This window comes from Pogoniulus pusillus, chromosome Z, assembly GCF_015220805.1.
Source record: "Pogoniulus pusillus isolate bPogPus1 chromosome Z, bPogPus1.pri, whole genome shotgun sequence".
Classification (NCBI taxonomy): domain Eukaryota; kingdom Metazoa; phylum Chordata; class Aves; order Piciformes; family Lybiidae; genus Pogoniulus; species Pogoniulus pusillus.
Window position 1 is genome coordinate 337,654 of NC_087309.1, and position 20,228 is coordinate 357,881.

At 47.8% G+C, this 20,228-nt stretch overlaps 1 long non-coding RNA gene across 1 annotated transcript; it reads left to right on the top strand.

Moving 5' to 3' along the window:
- The first annotated feature begins 12,976 nt into the window (after nt 1-12,976).
- Nucleotides 12,977-15,634, top strand: LOC135173488 (uncharacterized). The gene is made up of 3 exons (XR_010301349.1): nt 12,977-13,266; nt 13,822-13,893; nt 15,539-15,634. It is a non-coding gene; the product is annotated as an uncharacterized LOC135173488 (long non-coding RNA).
- The last annotated feature ends 4,594 nt before the right edge of the window (nt 15,635-20,228 follow it).

Consider the following 20,228-nt stretch of genomic DNA (forward strand, 5'->3'; position numbering starts at 1 on the left):
TTAGGATATGAATTCATCTGGAAATTGCATAACTAAACCACTGGTTTTCCAAAGTCAGTATCTCAATAGTGAGTGATATTATCTGGTCATAACTACTGACCTGTTTTCCAAGAGTGCAGTACCCAACAGAAAAAATAATCAACAAACAACAACAACCACCCCCCTAAAGACAAAAAAAAAAAAAATAGAGAAGTGACAATGTACCAGGAACTCACAGATGCTGAACCTATCAGCAATTACTTGATTCGAACATGTTTATAAAGGGCAGGGACAGTTGCTCTTCAAGGTATATATTTAACTGCCCTTATTCAGGAAAGAATGTTAGAAACCTTGCCCTGTCTCCAAGACCACCTTGAAGGAATCATCTATAACAGGTGCCTGAAGCTGTGGACACAGTTACAATTCATAAGTATCCAAAGACACTTTTATTTTTGGGCATAATTTGATTATCCAATCACTTATCTAAATTTGGTACTAGCAATGTAGTGATAGCATTGTGCTAACAATAGAATCATAGAATCAACCAGGTTAGAAGAGACCTCCAAGATCATCCAGTCCAACCTATCACCCACCCCTGTCCAATCAAGTAGACCATGGCATAAACACATGGAAAAAAATCCTTACTTTGAGGGTGACACCACTGTCACAGACTACCCAGAGAGATGGTGGTGCCTCCTTTTCTGGAGACCTAAAAATCCTGCCTGAAAATATTCCTGTGCACCCTGCTCTAGGCAAACCTGCTCTAGCAGAGAGTTGGACTAGATGATCCTCAGAGGCCTCTTACAATTACTCCCATTCTGTGATTCTGTGTAACACAAGCTGCTAGAGAAGCTACCAACTCTGCGAGTTGTTTTGGTGGTTTGTAAGGGATTCCAGGATGAAATATTATTTAGGCACGCAGTTGGCAGCTGGCAGTGAAAACTCAGAGGTTCTGCTGTTGGTCTAGCCAAGCCGAGTACAAGGAGCTCCTGGACATGCTATCATACAAAAAGAAACTCTACAAGGAGTGGAAAAAAGGACAGCTGGAATGGGGGGATATAAGGAAGCTGCCCAGGCAGCTAGAGCTCTGGTTAGGAAAGCCAAGGCAGAGTTTGAATTGAACCTAGCCAGGGAAGTCAAAGGCAACACTAAAAATTTCTGCAGGTGTATTAATGGCAAAAAGAAGCCTAGGGAAGGTTGGGCACCCTCAGAAAGGAAGCAGGTGAAATGGTCACAAGTGACATGTAAAAAAAGGCTGAGATTCTCAATGACTTCTTTACCTCAGTCTTCACTGCAAAGGCCTCCAGCCACATTCCTGGAGCCATGGAAGACAATGGCAGGGTCTGGAAGGAAGAGCTACCCATCATAAGTGAAGATCAGGTTCGTGGTCACCTGAAGAACCTGAAAGTGTTCAAGACCCAATGGGATACACCCACGGCTGCAGAGGGAGCTGGCAGATGAGGTTGCTAAACCCTTCTCTATTCCATTCCAAAAGTCATGGCAGTCTGGGGCAGTCCCCCCTTGACTGGAAAGAGGGAAGCATAACTCCCATTGTCAAACAGGGTAGGAAGGAGGAGCCGTGGAACTCCAGGCCAGTCAGTCTCACCTCTGCACCCAGTAAGATCATGGAGCAGATCCTCCTGGAGGCACTGGTGAGAATAGTGAAGAGGTGACTGGGTAAAATCAGCATGGCCGCACCAAGGGCAAATAGAATAGAATAGAATAGAATAGAATAGAATAGAATAGAATAGAATAGAATAGAATAGAATAGAATAGAATAGAATCAACCAGGTTGGAAGAGACCTCCAAGATCATCTAGTCCAACCTATCACCCAGCCCTATCCAATCAACTAGACCATGGCACTAAGTGCCTCATCCAGTCTTTTCTTGAAGACCCCCAGGGACGGTGCCTCCACCACCTCCCTGGGCAGGCTGCCTGACAAACCTGGTGGCCTTCTAGGAACAGGTCACAACCTTCATAGATGAGGGGTGAGCAACTGATGTCATTTACCTGGAGCTGAGCAAGGCCTTTGGCACTGTCCTGCACCACATCCTGGTCTCCAGGCTGGTGACACGTGGGTTTGATGGGTGGAGCACTGGGTGGATACAGAACTGGCTTGATGGCTGCACCCAGAGAGTGGCTGTCAATGGCTCCATGGCCAAGTGGAGGCCAGGGACAAGTGGAGTCCCTCATGGATCAGTCCTGGGACCAGTCTTGTTCAACATCTTTGTGGGTGCCATGGACAGAGGCATTGAGTGCACTCTCAGCAAATTTGCTTATGACACCAAGCTGTGTGGTAAAGCAGACAGGCTGGAGGGCAGGGATCCATCCAGAGGGACCTGGACAGGCTGGAGAGGTGGGCACAAGCCAAGCTCAGGAGGTTCAACAAGACCAAGTGCAAGATCCTGCATCTGGGTCAAGGCAATGCCAAGCACGAATCCAGGTGGGGCAGCGAGTGACTGGAGAGCAGCCCTGAGGAGAGGGACTTGGGGGTGCTGGTGGATGAGAAGCTCAACAGGAGCCAGCAGTGTGCACTTGCAGCCCAGAAAGTCAACTAGAGCCTGGGCTTCAGCAGGAGAAGTGTGGCCAGCAGGGCTAGGGTAGGTGATTCACTCCCTCTACTCTGCTCTGCTGAGACTCCATCTGGAGTACTGCATCCAGTTCTGGAGCCCCTGGGACAAGAGGGATGTGGAGATGCTGGAGCGTGTCCAGAGAAAGGCCACAAGGATGATCAAAGGGCTGGAGCAGCTCTGTTTTGAGGACAGACTGGAAGAGTTGGGGCTGTTCAATCTGGAGAAGAGGAGGCTCCCAGGTGACGTTCTTGTGGCCTTCCAGTATCTAAAGTGGCCTTCAAAAAAGCTGGAGAGGGACTTTTGAGGATATGAGGGAGTGATAGGATTAAGGGGAATGGAGCAAAGCTGAAGATGGGTAGGTTCAGACTGGACGTGAGGAGGAAGTTCTTCACCATGAGAGCGGTGAGAGGCTGGAATGGGTTGCCCAGGGAGGTGGTGGAGGCCCCGCCTCTGGAGGTGTTTAAGGCCAGGCTGGCTGAGGCTGTGGGAAGCCTGCTCTCGGGTAGGGTGTCCCTGCCCATGGCAGGGGGGTTGGAGCTGGATGATCATAGAATCATAGAATCAACCAGGTTGGAAGAGACCTCCAAGATCATCCAGTCCAACTTATCCCCACACAGCCCTATCCAGTCAACTAGACCATGGCACCAAGTGCCTCATCCAGTCTTTTCTTGAACACCTCCAGGGATGGTGCCTCCACCACCTCCCTGGGCAGCCCATTCCAATGGCAAATCACTCTCTTTGTGAAGAACTTCCTCCTAACATCCAGCCTATACTTCCCGCAGCACAACTTGAGACTGTATCCCCTTGTGATCCCTTCCAACACTGACTGATGCTACGATTCTATGATTCTATGAGTACAAAGACAGCACCCCTTCTTTTATGTGTCAATCTATCCATGTAATGCAGCATGCATGCAGTGACAGAATTCAGCACCTAAGGAGTTTTTAGATGGTTTCTCACTTGTTTGCATAGGAGATGTCATTTTCCTTAATGTCTGAAGTGTTTGAGGTTTATCTGAGGAGGAATAGTAAAAAGGCATTTCCAGAGCCCACTCCTGACATGTTCGCAATCACTTTTACTGTGATGGCAAAGATAATTGAAAGGACATGTCTGGTGAACAGACTACTGGACTGAGATATCAAGTGCATGGCTTAAGGTAAGTCCCAGCAAAGAAGCAGGGCCCTAAACCCACAACACTTTCTTAGCTTATCCAACTGTGTATTGCAATGACTACATCTTCTCTGGAAAAGCATAGAATCATAGAATCAACTAGGTTGGAAGAGATCTCCAAGATCATCCAGTCCAACCTATCACCCAGCCCTAACCAATCAACTAGACCATCGCACTAAGTGCCTCATCCAGTCTTTTCTTGAAGACCCCCAGGGACGGTGCCTCCACCACCTCCCTGGGCAGCCCATTCCAATGGGAAATCACTCTCTCTGGGAAGAACTTCTTCCTAATATCCAGCCTATACCTACCCTGGCACAACTTGAGACTGTGTCCCCTTGTTCTATTGCTGGTTGCCTGGGAGAAGAGACCGACCCCCACCTGGCTACAATGCCCCTTCAGGTAGTTGTAGACAGTAATAAGATCACCCCTGAGCCTCCTCTTCTCCAGGCTAAACAGGCCCAGCTCCCTCAACCTCTCCTCATAGGATTTGTGCCTGGTTCGGCAAGAGTGCAGGACCCAGGCTAGCTCAGCTGAAACGCGCTTTCTCGCAGCCTTTTTTCTCCTCTTTTCTTGAGGCTCTCTCGATCTGAGGAGCCCAGAGGGAGGCAGGGAGCGGCAAGCAGGCGCTAAGTGCTCGCAATAAGGTGAGTCAGAGGGCGGTGCCTGGCGAGCGGCACATTTAAACGAGGAGCTAGCAGGTGTCTCTGCTGAGCACAGCGCAGTACGCTACGCTGGGAAAAAAAAAAACCAAACCCACACCTAACAGCTCGCAGCGGACCTTCAGGATAGCAGACATAGTTCGAACTAGGTCCAAGCTGTATAATACTTGTAAAACTGTGGGCACCCAAACAAAGCCCACCTGTAGGAGTGCAGGCGCCCAGACGTCTGGATGTGAGGAGTGCTGGAGCCTGGCACTCAACACAGGCAATGGCTGCATTAGGTGTGAGCAGATTGATTGTCTGCTCAACCTGGTGGCTGAACTCAAGAGAGAGGTGGAACGACTGAAGGCTGAAAGGGAAGGTACAAAAGAGCAACATGCTCTGCAGTCCCCCTTGCCAGAGGGAGACGAACAGAGCAACCAAGAAGAATGGATGCAGGTGCCTGCCAGAAGGGGCAAGGGAAAACCCTTCCAGCCATCTTCACATCCCCAGCTGCCCTTACATAACAGATACAAGGCACTAGAGGTTGAGGATGAGGTGATCCTGGAGCAGGCAGAAGCATCACCGGCTGGGAGGGCAACTGAGACAAATCAGTTGCCCCCTCGCATCAGAACAAGTACCCAGAAGAAAAAGAGGAGGGTAATTGTTATTGGTGACTCCCTTCTGCAGGGAACAGAGGGCCCCATATGCCGGCCAGACCCCTTCCACAGGGAGCTCTGCTGCCTCCCTGGAGCCCGGGTCAGGGATGTTACCAGGAGGCTGCCTACTGTAGTGCAGCCCTCTCATTACTATCCCTTATAAGTTATACAGGCAGGGAATGATGAGATTAATAACAGAGGGCTAAAAGCTATCAAAAGGGACTCTAAGACATTGGGGAAAGCAGTTGAGGGAGCAGGGGCACAGGTCATCTTTTCATCTCTACCCTTAGTTACAGGCTGGAATACAGAGAAGAATAGGAAAGCATATTTGATGAACAAGTGGCTCAGAGGTTGGTGCATCCAACATAACTTTGGATTCTTTGATCTTGGGGAACTTCATCTTGCCACAGGTCTGCAATCAGCAGATGGGACAAAACTATCACAGAAGGGGAGAAGGACCCTGGCACATAAGCTGGTTGGGCTTGTTGAGAGGGCTTTAAACTAGAATGGAAGGGGGAGGGGGTTAAACACGACAGCACCAGAGATAAATCAAAGGGAATTGAGGATGGTAGGCTAGAGCTAGGAGTAAAAGCAGCAGCCCAGCTGAAGTGCATGTACACTAATGCATGCAGTATGGGTAACAAACAAGAGGAGCTGGAAGCCTTGGTGCTGGAGGAAAACTATGATATTGTCGCCATCACTGAAACGTGGTGGGATGGCTCACATGATTGGTGTGCTGTAATCAATGGCTACAGACTCTTCAGGAGAGACAGGCAAGGGAGAAAGGGCGGGGGAGTGGCTCTGTATATTAAGGATGCACTGGATGTCATGGAGGTAGAAATCAAAGATGATCAAGTTGAGTAATTATGGGTGAGACTTAAGGCGAAGGCCAACAAGGCTGATATCCTGGTTGGAGTCTGTTACAGACCACCCAACCAGGAAGAAGAGGTTGATTTATTACTCTTTAAGCAACTGGAGGCTGCCTCAAGATCACCTGCCCTTGTTCTGGTGGGCGACTTTAACCTACCAGACATCTGCTGGGACTTAAACACTGCAGAGAAGAAGCAGTCTAGAAGGTTTCTGCAATGTGTGGAAGACAACTTCCTATCCCAGCTGTTACGTGAGCCTACCAGGGGGGCAGCCCTGCTTGACCTGCTGCTCACAAATAGAGAGGGGCTGGTAGGGGATGTGGTGGTTGGAGGCTGCCTGGGGTCCAGTGACCATGAAATTACAGAGTTTTCAATACATGGAGAAACCAGGAGGGGCATCAACAGAACCTCCACTCTGGACTTCCGAAGGGCAGACTTCAGCCTATTTAAGGAACTAATTCAGAAACTTCCTTGGGAAATAGCCCTTAGAAACAAAGGGGTCCAGGAAGGTTAGACCTACTTCAAGAAAGAACTCCTGCAGGCACAGGAGCAGGCAGTGCCACTGAGCTGGCAGACGAGCCGACGAGGGAGGCAGCCAGACTGGATGGGCAGGGAGCTGCTGAAGGAATTAAAGATTAAAAAGAGAGTGTATCACCTTTGGAAAAGAGGGGAGGTGTCCCAGGAGAAGTTCAAGGAGGTTGCTAGGTCTTGTAGAGGAAAAATTAGAGAGGCAAAAGCCCACTTGGAGCTCAGGCTGGCCACGGCTGCCAAGGAAAATAAAAAGTGTTTCTTTAAATATATGAATGGCAAGAGAAGGGCCAAGGACAACCTCCAGTCCTTACTAGATAGAGAGGGGAACATAGTGACAAAGGATGAGGAAAAGGCAGAGGTGCTTAACACCTTCTTTGCCTCAATCTTCACTAGTGGGACAGGTTGTCTCCAGCACAGCTGGACTCCTGAAGTGGTGGATGGAGTCAGGGACCAGTACAGTCCCCCTCTAATCCATGAGGAAGCAGTAAGGGACTTGCTGCGTCATTTGGGTCCTCACAAGTCCATGGGACCGGATGGGATCCACCCTAGGGTGCTGAGAGAGCTGGCAGCTAAGCTGGCCAAGCCACTCTCCATCATTTATCAGCAGTCCTGGCTCACTGAAGAGGTCCCTGAAGACTGGAAGCTGGCCAATGTGATTCCCATACACAAGAAGGGTCGTAAGGAGGAGCCAGAAAACTACAGACCTGTGAGCCTGACCTCAGTGCCAGGCAAGGTCATGGAGCAGGTCATCTTGGGTGCCATCACAAAGCACCTACAGGATGGCCAAGGGATCAGGCCCAGCCAGCATGGGTTTAGGAAGGGCAGGTCCTGCCTCACCAACCTGATCTCCTTTTATGATCAGGTTACCCGCCTGGTGAATGTGGGGAAGGCTGTGGATGTAGTCTACTTGGACTTCAGCAAAGCCTTTGACACTGTCTGCCACAAGAAGCTCCTAGCCAAGCTGGCAGCTCATGGTTTGGACAGATTCACTCTGTGCTGGATCAAGAACTGGCTGCATGGCAGAGCTCAGAGAGTGGTGGTGAATGGTGCCACATCCAGTTGGCAGCCAGTCACTAGTGGTGTTCCCCAAGGATCAGTGCTGGGCCCAGTCCTGTTCAATATCTTTATTGATGATCTGGACGAGGGCATTGAGTCCAGCATCAGTAAGTTTGCAGATGACACCAAGCTAGGAGCAGGTGTTGATCTGTTGGAAGGTAGGAGAGCCCTGCAGAGGGACCTGGACAGGCTGGATGGGTGGGCAGAGGCCAATGGGATGATACTGAACAAGGCCAAGTGCAGGGTTCTGCACTTCGGCCACAATAACCCCAAGCAGCACTACAGGCTGGGGACTGAGTGGCTGGAGAGCAGCCAGCAGGAAAGGGACCTGGGGGTACTGATAGATAGTAAGCTGAAAATGAGCCAGCAGTGTGCCCAGGTGGCCAAGAGAGCCAATGGCATCCTGGCCTGCATCAGGAACAGTGTGGCCAGTAGGACAAGGGAGGTTATTCTTCCCCTGTACTCAGCACTGCTCAGGCCACACCTTGAGTACTGTGTCCAGTTCTGGGCCCCTCAATTCAAGAGAGATGTTGAGGTGCTGGAACATGTTCAGAGAAGGGCAACAAGGCTGGTGAGGGGCCTGGAACACAAATCCTATGAGGAGAGGTTGAGGGAGCTGGGGTTGTTTAGCCTGCAGAAGAGGAGGCTCAGGGGTGATCTTATTACTGTCTACAACTACCTGAAGGGACATTGTAGCCAGGTGGGGGTTGGCCTCTTCTCCCAGGCAACCAGCAATAGAACAAGGGGACACAGTCTCAAGTTGTGCCGGGGTAGGTATAGGCTGGATATTAGGAAGAAGTTCTTCCCAGAGAGAGTGATTTCCCATTGGAATGGGCTGCCCAGGGAGGTGGTGGAGGCACCGTCCCTGGAGGTGTTCAAGAAAAGACTGGATGAGGCACTCAGTGCCATGGTCTAGTTGACTGGCTAGGGCTGGGTGATAGGTTGGACTGGATGATCTTGGAGGTCTCTTCCAACCTGGTTGATTCTATGATTCTATGATTGTGCTCCAGAACCCTCACCAGCTTTGTTGCCCTTCTCTGGACATGTTCCAGCACCTCAACATCTTTCTTGAATTGAGTGGCCCAGAACTGGACACAGTACTCAAGGTGTGGCCTGACCAGTGCTGAGTACAGGGGAAGAATAACCTCCCTTGTCCTACTGGCCACACTGTTCCTGATGCAGGCCAGGATGGTCCTTACAGAATCATAGAATGGTTTAGATTGGAAGTGACCTCAAAGCTCATCCAGTTCCAACCCCCTGGCATAGGCAGGGATACCTCCTACTAGAACAGGTCGCTCAAGGCCTCATCCAACCTGCCTCTGAACACCTCCAGGGAGGAAGCATCCACAACCTCCCTGGGCAACCTGTGCCAGTGTCTCACCACCCTCACTGCAAACAACTGCTTCCTAACATCCACTTTAAATCTCCCTTCTGCCACTTTGAACCCATCACTCCTCATCCTGCCATTACAAGACCTTATCAACAGTCCCTCCCTGGCCTTCCTGCAGCCCACTTCAGACAATGGAAGGCCATTCCAAGGTCTCCTCGAAGCCTGCTTTTTGGCAGACTTAAGAGATCCAACTCCCATAGTTAGGAGGCTTTCTTTAACTAAGCTTCTGGTCTAAGAAAAGTTTCATAGAAAATTACCTAAAGAGCATTTTCGGTTACCTCTTTCAGTGACATGGCAACCCCTGTGATCTATTGCTTTTAAGACAACTTCCCATCACCAGCTCTTGTGATCTTTCTACTTGCCAGAACATGGTGTAAGTTAGCTTCATCTCTTGTCAGCAACCATTTGGCAAAGACCACTCATTATTGTATCTTGAGATACTGGGCCCTTATAAGTGTTAGTGGTCCTTGTTCAGCAGCCTCAGTGTGATGAACCTATACTTTTCCTGTTTCAGTCAGCACTTAATTCTCTGATAACATTCTGAGGCTTGCTATTGATACCAAAATCTCACTTTCAAACTCATATTTTATCTCAATAAATTCTGAAGTCTCATATGTTGACAAATTTGCATCAAAATACCAAAAGGAAAAGAGATGAGATTAAAAAAAAAAAAACAAAAACACCCAAAAAAACCCCCAGTTAATATGAGATTGAGAATCTGCACAAAAGCTTTCAAGAATCATAGAATCATAGAATTGCTGGAAAAGACCTTTAAGATCATGGAGTCCAACCATTATCTAACCATACGACAGATGATGCTAAACTGTAGCAGCACCACATCTATGCATCTTTTAAACACCTTCAGGAACAGTGATTCATTCCCCTCCACGGGGAGACTATTCCAGTGTTTGATGATCCTTTCAGTGAAGAAGTTCCTTCTGCATTCAATCTAAACTTCCCCTACTGCAACTTGAGGCCATTTCCTCTTGACTTGTCATTAGTTACGAAGTGAAAAGGATTAACACCCAGCCTCCCTTCTGATAGCTGTAGAGAGTGACAAGGTCTCCCCTCAGCCTCGTCTTCTCCACACTAAACAACCCCAGTTCCTGTTCCCAGTGCCAGATCTGTTCTCCGGATGATTCAGCAGTTTTGTTAGCCTTCCCTGGAGCTGCCACAGAACCTCAGTGTCTTTCATGTACCCGAACACGATATTCAAAATGCAGCCTCATCAGCGTTGAGTAAAGAGTGACAATTACTTCTTTAGTCCTGCTGGTCACACTATTCCTGATGCATGCCAGAACGCCGTTTGCCTTCCTGGCCACCTTAGCACACCGCTGGCTCATTCTCAGTGAGCTGTCTAGGATGTACAAAGAACGTAGCAAGCAACAAGATATCAGCACCATCTGCTGCTAGTGGGGACAAACGACATGTTTTGTACATACTCACTTGGCGTGTTTTTAAAGTGAGCTACAAAGATTAAGCTCAGTTATGTAAGTGAAATAATCAAGTTCCATAACAAGGAGCCCAAAATGAGTCAGCAGTGAAAAAGAAGACATTCAACCAACATGACTTTTTAATTTTATTTTGAAGACACATTGGTGAGGTATGGTAGGCATTTGAGAAGTAATATTCTTAGTTGTGGACAGCTTTTCTAAATCAAAACTCCTTCGTTCAGAATTCAGGTACAATTTCTAAATGACAACAGAGATTTTACCTACCACCTTAGTTCTAAATACCAGGTGCTTCGAATTTTAAGACTGCCATTGATGTTACAATACTTACCTAACAATCTGGTGTATCTTTCTTAACAAACACAAAACTCTTCAGACTTTCCAGTGGCACTTCTGCTTATTTCTGTGTTCTATTTACCATTTTTTTCAAATCTAGGCATTGACTAATTTAAATGCCATTAGCAAATGCAGTATTGTGGCATGTTTTGTGTGTGCTCATCAACGTTCAGGAGGAGTTTGCAGAAAAGCCTCCAAATGTGTTCGTGTAATTGTTTGCACTTCACACACACATAACTTGAAGGTCTGTGGGCAGGAACCGCTGCATATTACACCAGCTACAGTGGGTTGTATTATTGACTCTTTAATGCCTTGCTCTGCATTAATTCTAACTCTAATTCACTGAAACAAAACTTTGTGGTCTTTCAAAGTCTTTTGAATTTATTTTTGTTTATAACCAAATAGTTCTCAGGCTGCAACATGTTTTCTCCCACTATCAAACTGCATGGGTACAGGTTTGCTCAGCTGAAAGTTACTTGTCAGTGCGAGCAAAAGCTTCCTCAAGAGGCTCAGACGCTGGTCTGACTGGTACCAGTTCGGCATGATCCACATGAACGTTGCTGATTCACTGAGCATTAGTGTGCTGGCTTTGCAGTGTGTGCCAGCATCTGCTGCCAGTCAGGTCAGCTGGCTGTGCTTGCTGAATATTAGTCTTGTAGGAAGAGCTCATATTTCAGTTAAACGAACAACTAAAGCTCTGTAACCAGTCTTTTGTGATGGTGCTCTAGCAATGCCCCGTGTTTGTTTTACATTAACGTTAAATCGGTGTTGAGTGACTGCGCCTCTTTGTATCCTGGATGTGCTAGCTATGTTATTACCAATACAGAGACTACAAACTGCACCTTTGAAAGAGTTTTACTTCAATTTGGCAAAACACCTAATTGATATGTAGGTATTGCCTATAACTCAGTCATCCAAAAAAGTATTATTTGTCCTCTTGCTTACATGATATCCTTTTGCAGATGTGACATGTGCAGCTACAGAAATAGAACTGAGTGGGAACTAGGACTTTACAGAAGAACATCTCAGGAGATTTTTGTTTGTTACAAATAACACTTTTCCTACTGAAAATATGGAAAAATACCTCCTGTTTTACTGTGAAGGAGGAGGAGGGTTAATATGGGGGGGAGGGGAAGTGAAACTATTAGAAAGTAAAAAAACCAAAAAACAAAAAACTTTGAGCACATTTAAAAATGTGTCACTTATAGAAAGTGACATTTGTAATGTTCATTCTTAGATTCAAAAGCTGGAAAGAGGAAAAATGGATTCTTTTACAGGCTGTGACTCTTAGCTTTTGTGGCTTGAAAATCCAAGTGGTGCCATTCCAAATTCTGAAACTATGAAAAAGTGAATTTACTTTGAAAACGTATAGAAAGTATATGTAGAGGTAACTCCTTTCCGCTTCCCATCTCTCTGGATTTAACTAATCCCATGTTCCATATAAAAGCATGGTTGATTTATCTTCTCGAATTTTCTCAGGTGAAACATGTGCCTAAGGGCATGTACAATCTCCCCCTCATCTGCACCTAATAAAGCACATAAAAACTCGCCTGCTGGGATAAAACGATTCTTCACACTTGCTCCTACAGCTTCTGCCTCTGTGTCTCATGTTATAGCACAAGCGGGTTATGTCTCTGGGTGTTTATGCTGGTAGTTAGCTTTTGTACACTTCTTGTTTCGGAGACTTTAGCCAGAGAAGAGGCCAGCGCACGGCGCGCAGTGAGGCAGTGATGTAAACTGGGTCTCTGTTCCTTCTCTCCTTTTCAGGCGAGCAGGCTGGCGCACCTCAGTGAGGTGTTGCTCCCCAGGTCTCGCTGAGGCCGCTGCCATTTGGTTATGTCTGACTCCTCACGACAGGCAAAGACACCAGGAAGGAACCGACGTGAGGGTTTTTGCACGTGGAGTATGCCGAAGCTGCTGGCGTTACGTTCCCCGGGCAGAGGCCAAAAGGGGCGCATCCCGAGAGCTCGGCACAGCCGTGGAGGTATTCTGCTCAAGGACGCTGCCCTGCAAGGGTTACACGCCGGCCCCGGCCAGAGCTAACGGCGGCAACCTGGGGTGGTGGCCTGGGGGCTTCCCCATTCAGGGGGACGAGCCACGCCCGCTTGGCACCAGCCGCTGCCGCCGCTTCCCACTGCCCGCTGAGGCTGCGGGACCCGCCGCGCCGCGCTCCTTTGCCGCCACCTTGGCGCCGCCGCTCAGCCCGGGCGCGCCGAGTCCCGCCGGCGGTCCGGACCGGTCCCGGCCAAGCAGCCCGCCGGTTCCCGCCTCTCCTGCGAGCTGTTTAAAAGGAGACCGCGGCCGCCGCCGAGCAGTGAGGGCTGCCTCGCGGAGGAGCTGGCACCGCCTACCGGGCAGCAGAAACCGACGGCCCGAGGGCGCGCTGACCCGCCAGCTGCCTTTCTCCGCAGGTTGCCGTCCATGCACGCTGCCATCTACACACCCGTCCCGGCCGTAGCTCACCCCCTTTTAGGCCTTCTTGCCCACGGGAACTCAACCTGGGCACCTTGCCTGAGGCGGCGGTGGATGGTTCTGTGAGCCCCGGCGGAGATGGAGTGGGAATTCGAAAAGCTCTCTCGGGCAAGGAGCAGGAGAGATGAGGATCTGCCATGGGTAAAGGGTGCTGCGCGGAGATGCGGGGTGCTGTCGGCGCCTGGGGGACCTTCACGGGCAAGGTGTGGGCCTGTCCCAGTTTGTTGCTGGGAGTCTGGCTTCCAGCAAAGCCTTAGAATCATAGAATAGATTCATAGAATCAGTCAAAACTGGAAGGGACCACAAAGTCTAACCCCCCTGCCGTGGGCAGGGACACCCAACCCGAGAGCAGGCTGCTCACAGCCTCAGCCAGCCTGGCCTTAAACACCTCCAGAGGCGGGGCCTCAACCACCTCCCTGGGCAACTCATTCCAGCCTCTCACCACTCTCATGGTGAAGAACTTCCTCCTCACGTCCAGTCTGAACCTACCCATCTTCAGCTTTGCTTCATTACCCTTAATCCTGTCACTCCCTGATATCCTAAAAAGTCCCTCTCCAGCTATTTTTGTAGGCTCCCTTCAGATACTGAAAGGCCACAAGAAGGTCTTGCAAGCTGAGCAGCTGTTTGAGGATGTGATTTAGGGTGAAGAAACTGTGAGGCACGTGTTTGCTAACTCTAGTGTTTCTGTGTTTTAAGGAAGAAGTGATGGGAACACTCAGCCAAGACCTCGAGCCAAGCAGAGAGAAAAGCCTGCAGACAGCAGCTCAGGTAAGGGCAGGCCTTGATATTTACACTTTGCATGCACTGCGCTGAACAGCTTGCCTCTTTACATTCTGTGTGTTCAACAAACTGTTGAAAATAAGTGATTCTGAAGAAAAAAAATCATAAAACAGAACACACATATATATAATATATATATTAAATCTCACATTTTTGTAACCACAAAATGTCAGAAAATGGCACCCGTGCTACCTGGGCATCTCTCTAGGGGAGGAATCAAAACCACCTGGTGGGCTTCTCTTCCTTGTCACTAGAGACCTACTTGTTAACTGTTACTTGTCCTGATTGAAGGAGTTGTGTGGACTTACAGAACTGCCATTGTACTGGCACTGCAAAGTGATTTCTTAACGTTTAGAACACAATTATGGTAAAAGGGACAACGAATAATTTACTGAAGAAACATAGGTGGAAAATGTGTTATGACAAAAAGCTTGACAGTAAATGAGGCAAAAGCTTGTGACTTCAGGACTTGAAATACATCACAAAGCCTGGTAAGACTGAAATATACAAACTGGTGGAGTGAGAGGTAAAGGCATAAAAGGAACTGATCATTCTGAAAACACTGAGTCAGGAGGCAAGTGGTGTACGCTTAGATCCAAGGGCAGTACAGTAGAGTAGCCACCAGCGTGTTGTGAATGTCACTACTTTGTAAGTATTTTATATACGTGACCCTGTGGGAAAAGCCTTGTTTTGTGGGAAGAACCTTGTTAAAGTGAGCCATGACAGGGCTCTAGAAGAAGCTTTAGGGAGAGGGAGCTAATGGCCATAACTCAAGAGAATGTAACAGTCTGGCAGTGCACGTTAGATAGCTGTTGTCTTTAGTGTATCAACAGCTGCTGGCTGCGCTCCATACTGCTTCATTCGAAACCAGCATGAAAAAGTCAGAGGTGGCTTTCAGAACTTCCTGTGGAACAAGCAGAAGTCAATTAGTGTTTTTCTGCAGTTAATAACAGCAGAACTCAAATAAATGTTACTGTGTTTTATAATGACTTGAGAATATTCTGAATGTTTTAAGACCAGTCTTTATAAAAGGAAGGATTCAGATTTGGTATTCATAGACTTTTACACAAAATAACTATCTCGATGGCTGCTTTCCAGCTTGATTTCAAAGGGCTGCCCATCTAAAGAGATGCTAGAGGTAAAAACAAGGGAATTTCCGGCATATTATTTAATGAGATGTTCCACCCTGCATGGACTCTCTATCTGGTAGGAAGTGAACTTGTAGATGGCTGCTGTGGAAGAAGGTTGCAGTCACTGCTGCACTACCCTCTGCTGTAGGACTAGCTCCTGACTGTTTAAAGGCAGCTGTGTTTGGACGTGCTGGGGTTCTGAGATACAGGAAACCAGGTGTTGCATTTGTGTGTGATGGGATGGCAGTGCATCTTAGCTGGTTGAATTCTGGACACCAGCTACTATGCATTTGCCATCCTTCTCCACATACTATCATCATCACAATGGAGATCTGCTATAGTGTAACAAGCATTTGCATCCACCTGATTATTGCTAGGTTTTATGACTCTCAGGGTCATTTTTTTGTATTATATTGGTGTCTTGTATTTCTGTTACACACTGTTATCAAAAGCATTGTAGTAATTTTTGGCTGACTTATGCTCTGGTTTTTATTTGCTATTAGATACCAAGTCCATTCCAATGCCTATCCATCAAAATGAGTGTCAGAAGTTAAAACAAGAGATGTGTCCAGACATGTCATTTCATGACACATTTTGCAACCATCGCTACTGCACAGCCATCTGCTGCAGGACCAGCTCATGGCTGTTTAAAGGTAGCTCCTTTTAGAAGTTCTAAGGCTCTAAGTTCCAGGAACGCAGCCTGCAGCTGTGTGTGATGGGATGGCAGTGTATGTTAGCTGGTTGAAATTCTGACACCAGCTAACATGCAGTTGCTGTCCTTTTCCACATAACTTCATCAAAATGGAGAGCTGCTACTTTTGTAGACTGAAATTTTTGTGTCCACCTGATTTTTGTTGCTGTTTATGACTTCTCAGAGCAATTTTTTGTATTAAATTAGTGTCTTCTATTTCTGTTACCTGTTGTTATCCAAAGTATTTTGGCAGTTTTTGGTTAGGCTCTGATTTTCATCTGCTACTAGATACCAGGCCCCTTCCAAGTACTGTCCATATTATGGATGTTAGAGGTAAAAAGAAGAGATGTTTCCAGACATGTTATTTCATGGCATGTTTTGCCCTGCATGGGCTCTTTGTGTGGTAGACAGTGTGCTCCTAGATGGGTTTTGTATTAGACAGCAGCAGTCTGCTGTAGAACCAGCTCATGGCTGTTTAAAGGCAGCTCCTTTTGGAAGTGCTAGAGTTCTAAGTTCTAGGAAAGCAGATGTTGCAACCGTGTGTGGTGGGATGGCAGTGCCTATTAGTTGGTTGAAATTCGAACACCAGCTAACATGCAGTTGCTATCCTTTTCCATATACCATCTTCATATACACAGAGAGCTAGTACTTTTGAAAAATGAATTTTTGGGTCCACCTGGTTATTGATTTTGTGAATATTGGAGTAATTTTTGGTATTATACTGGTGTTTTGTATTTCTGTAATCCACTATTATCCAAAGAATGGTGAGATTTTTGGCTGACTTAGGCTCTAGTTTCTATCTGGTACTGATTAGATACCAAGGTCTTTCCAGAGCCTGTGTTCTTGATCCTTCAGACAATCCCTCCAGTGTCCTAAAGTGCCTTTTAATTGCTTTATGACTTCTGCCCACGATCTCATTCCTGCCCACCTGCATTAGCAGAGGACTGTACCAGACCAGGTTGTTTCTTAGTAACATCTCTAACCCTGGCCCCAGTGAGGCAGCAAACTTCCCTGCAGTCAGCATAGGGGGCCTTCTGTGCCCCTTGTAAGGGAATTGCCTATGATGATGACCCTCCTGTTTTTAATGAAAACAGTCCTAATGTGTGGGACTGAGTGACTCCAGAGAACCCCCTGGATGGACCTTCATCTACATCCTCATTCGTTTCCCTCAGTTTCCGGAACCTGGTGTCTGTTATGTGAGGGCAACTGGGATAGTGAGGGATATCAGGAGGGGATTTGCCTGCCTCCCTGAGCGGGCACCTGTTTCCATTCCCTGCTGTCTCTTGGATTCCCTATTTCTACCTGGTGGCAGAGAGGAGCTAATCCTCGGCATCTTATGGAGCCTCTATCTATTACCTCAGCTTGTGGCTCCACCAAGCTGTCTTCCTCACATACTCAATGGTACTCTTAAAACTTTCCAATTTCTCTTCCGACTCTGCACAAGGCTGAGCAGATCATTCACACCACATGTGGGTGTAGTCTCTGCTGACCTCCTGTTCTAGCCACAGGCTCAGGCACTCCCACAGTTGGAGACCAACACAGGTTTGTGCAGGAGTTCCATCTGTGTTCCCACAATTCCTTCTGGTAACTGCTTTTGGCTAAGTGGTAGCCAGGGACTGGTCTTCTTCCTGGGGGTAGTGATCACCAGTTGAGTTTGCAACTCAAGCCAGTAAGAGCATCAGTTACCACCAGTTACCAGCTCTTGCACTTGGAGAGCTGGCAGCATGTCCTTCACAAACTCTAAACACTCTGCGTGATGTCCACTTACTGCTTGTTTGATCAAAACCTATTTCCAGGCATGTTATTCTATGAGATGTTTTGCCCTTCATGGACTCTGTCTGGTATACAGTCTCCTTCCAGAGGGTTGCTGTGTCTGATGGCAGTAGTCAACAACTGTACTGCCATCTGCAGCAGGGCCAGCTTATGGCTGTATAAGGGTGGCTCCTTTTGGAAGTGCTAAGGTTGTAAGCTCCAGGGACACAGTTTCTGCATTTGTGTGTGATGAGATGCTTCTGTTTGCTAGTTGGTTGAAATTTAGACACCACCTATCAGACAGTTGCTATCTTTATCCACATAGCATCATCTTCAGAATGGAGAGCTACTTCTTTTATAGAATGAAGGTTTTGTGTTTACCTGATTATTGTTGCCTTTCATGACTGTCAGGGTCATTTTAGGCATTAGACTGGTGTTTTATATTTCTGTTACCTGAAGTGTTTTGAGAATTTTTGGTTGACTTAGGCTCTGATTTTCATCTGCTATTAGATACCAAGCTGCTTCCAAGTCCTGTCTGTCAAAATAGATGTTTGTGGGTAGAACTTAGACTGGCAAATTGTGTGACTGATAATTAAAAAAAGTTTTAATAAATATATTAATGGCAAAAAGAGGGGCAAAGATAACCTACACTCTTTATTGGACAAGGAAGGGAACATAGTAACTAGAGATGAGGAAAAGGCAGAGGTGCTAAACACCTTTGCCTCAATTTTCTACAGTCAGACAAGTCTTCTTTAGGACAGCTGTCTCTTAAGTTGGTAGGTGGGGTCAGGGAGCAGAACAGCTCCCCTGTTATCCAGGAGGAAGAAGTTAGGGATCTGTTGAGTCTTTTGGATCCTTGCAAATCTAAGGGACCAGATGGGTTCCGCCCCTAGGGTGATGAGTTGGCAGATGAGCTGGCCAAGCTGCTTTCCATCATTTATCAACAGTCCTGGCTCTCTAGAGAAGTCCCTGAAAACTGGAAGCTGCCAATGTGGTGCCCATCCACAACAAGGGTCAGAAGGAGGACCCAGGAGATTACAGAGCTTTCAGCCTGACCTCAGTGCCAGGCAAGGCCATGGAACAGCTCATCCTGAGTGCAATCACAGGCCACCTACCCAATGGCCAAGGGATCAGATTCAGCCAGCATGGATTTAGGAGGGGCAGGTCCTGCTTGACCAACCTGATCTCTATGACCAGGCAACTGCCTCGTGGATGTGGGGCAGGCTGTGGATGTACTCTGCCTGGACTTCAGCAAGGCCTTTGACACTGTCTGCCATAGCAAACTCCTGCCAAAGCTGGCAGCCCATAGCTTGGACAGGGGCACTTTATGCTGGGTTAGGAACTGGATGGAGAGCCAGACACAGAGAGTGGAGTGGATGATGCCACATCCAGTTGGCAGCCTGTTGCTAGTGGTATGCCCCAGGGATCAGTGCTGGGCACAGTCCTGTTTCATATCCTCACTGATAATCTGGACTGAGTCCTCCCTCAGTTCGTGTGCAGACAACACCAAGCTGGGAGCATGTGTGGAGCTGTTGGAGGGCAGGAGGGCTCTGCAGAGGGATCTGGATGGGCTGGACAGATGGGCATAATCTAATGCCATGAATTTTAACAAGTCCTAGTGCCAGGTTCTGCACTTTGGCCACAACAACCCCATGCAGTGATCCAGGCTGGGGACAGAATGGCTGGAGAGCAGCCAGGCAGAGAGGGACCTGGGGGTGCTGGTTAGCAGCTGAACATGAGCCAGCAGTGTGCCCAGGTGGCCAAGAAGGCCAATGGCATCCCAGCCTGCATCGGGAACAATGTGGACAGTACGACCAGAGCAGTCCTTCTGTCTTGTGCTCAGCATTGGTTAGGCCACAGCTTGAGTACTGTGTCCAGTTCTGAGCCCTTCAATGTAAGAAAGGTGTTGAGATGCTGAACGTGTCCAAAGAAAGGCACCAAGGCTGGTGAGGAGCCTGGAGCACAGCCCTGTGAGGAGAGGCTGAGGGAGCTGGGGATGTGCAGCCTGGAGAAGAAGAGGCTCAGGGATGATCTCGTTGCTGTCTACAACTACCTGAAGGGAGTTCTCCCAGGTATCCAGGGACAGAACAGGAGGATACAGCCTCAAATTGTGCCAGGGCAAGTTCAGGTTGGATGTTTGGAAGAAGTTCTTCACAGAGAGTGATTGGCATTGGAATGGGCTGCCTAGGGAGGTGGAGTCACCATCCCTGGAAGTGTTTAAAAGGAGACTGGATGAGGCACTTAGTGCCATGGGTTAGTTAATTAGAAGATATTAGGTGATAGGTTGCACTTGAAAGGTTGGTCTTTTCCAGCCTTGTTGATTCTGTGATTCTAGGCAGCTCATTTTGGAAGTGCTAGGGTTCTTGGTTCCATCTGTGATCATGTTGCTGTACAAAAGATGCTCAGTGTGCCATATGCCAAAAATCACACACAAAGGAGAGATTTTGCCTCTTTGCAGTCATGTAAGCCTTCATGATGGGGGACATCCCCCCAGAGCTCACATGGCAGTTGAAATTTGTGTTAGCTATGCCTTGTGTCAATGCCTACTAACTATCCACTGGGTATTCTCTTACTTGCTTCCCTTTAAAGTCATGGTTTGTCTTAAATTCACTGCCACGCTCATGGGGTAAAAGGGTTATTTTGGTCAGAGGTCTTCTAGCTAGGAAGTGTGATATTTAACATTAGAAAGAGGCTAGTTTAGCCTAAGACACTATTTTCTACCCAAAAGCTGACTGCATTATTAAGTAACA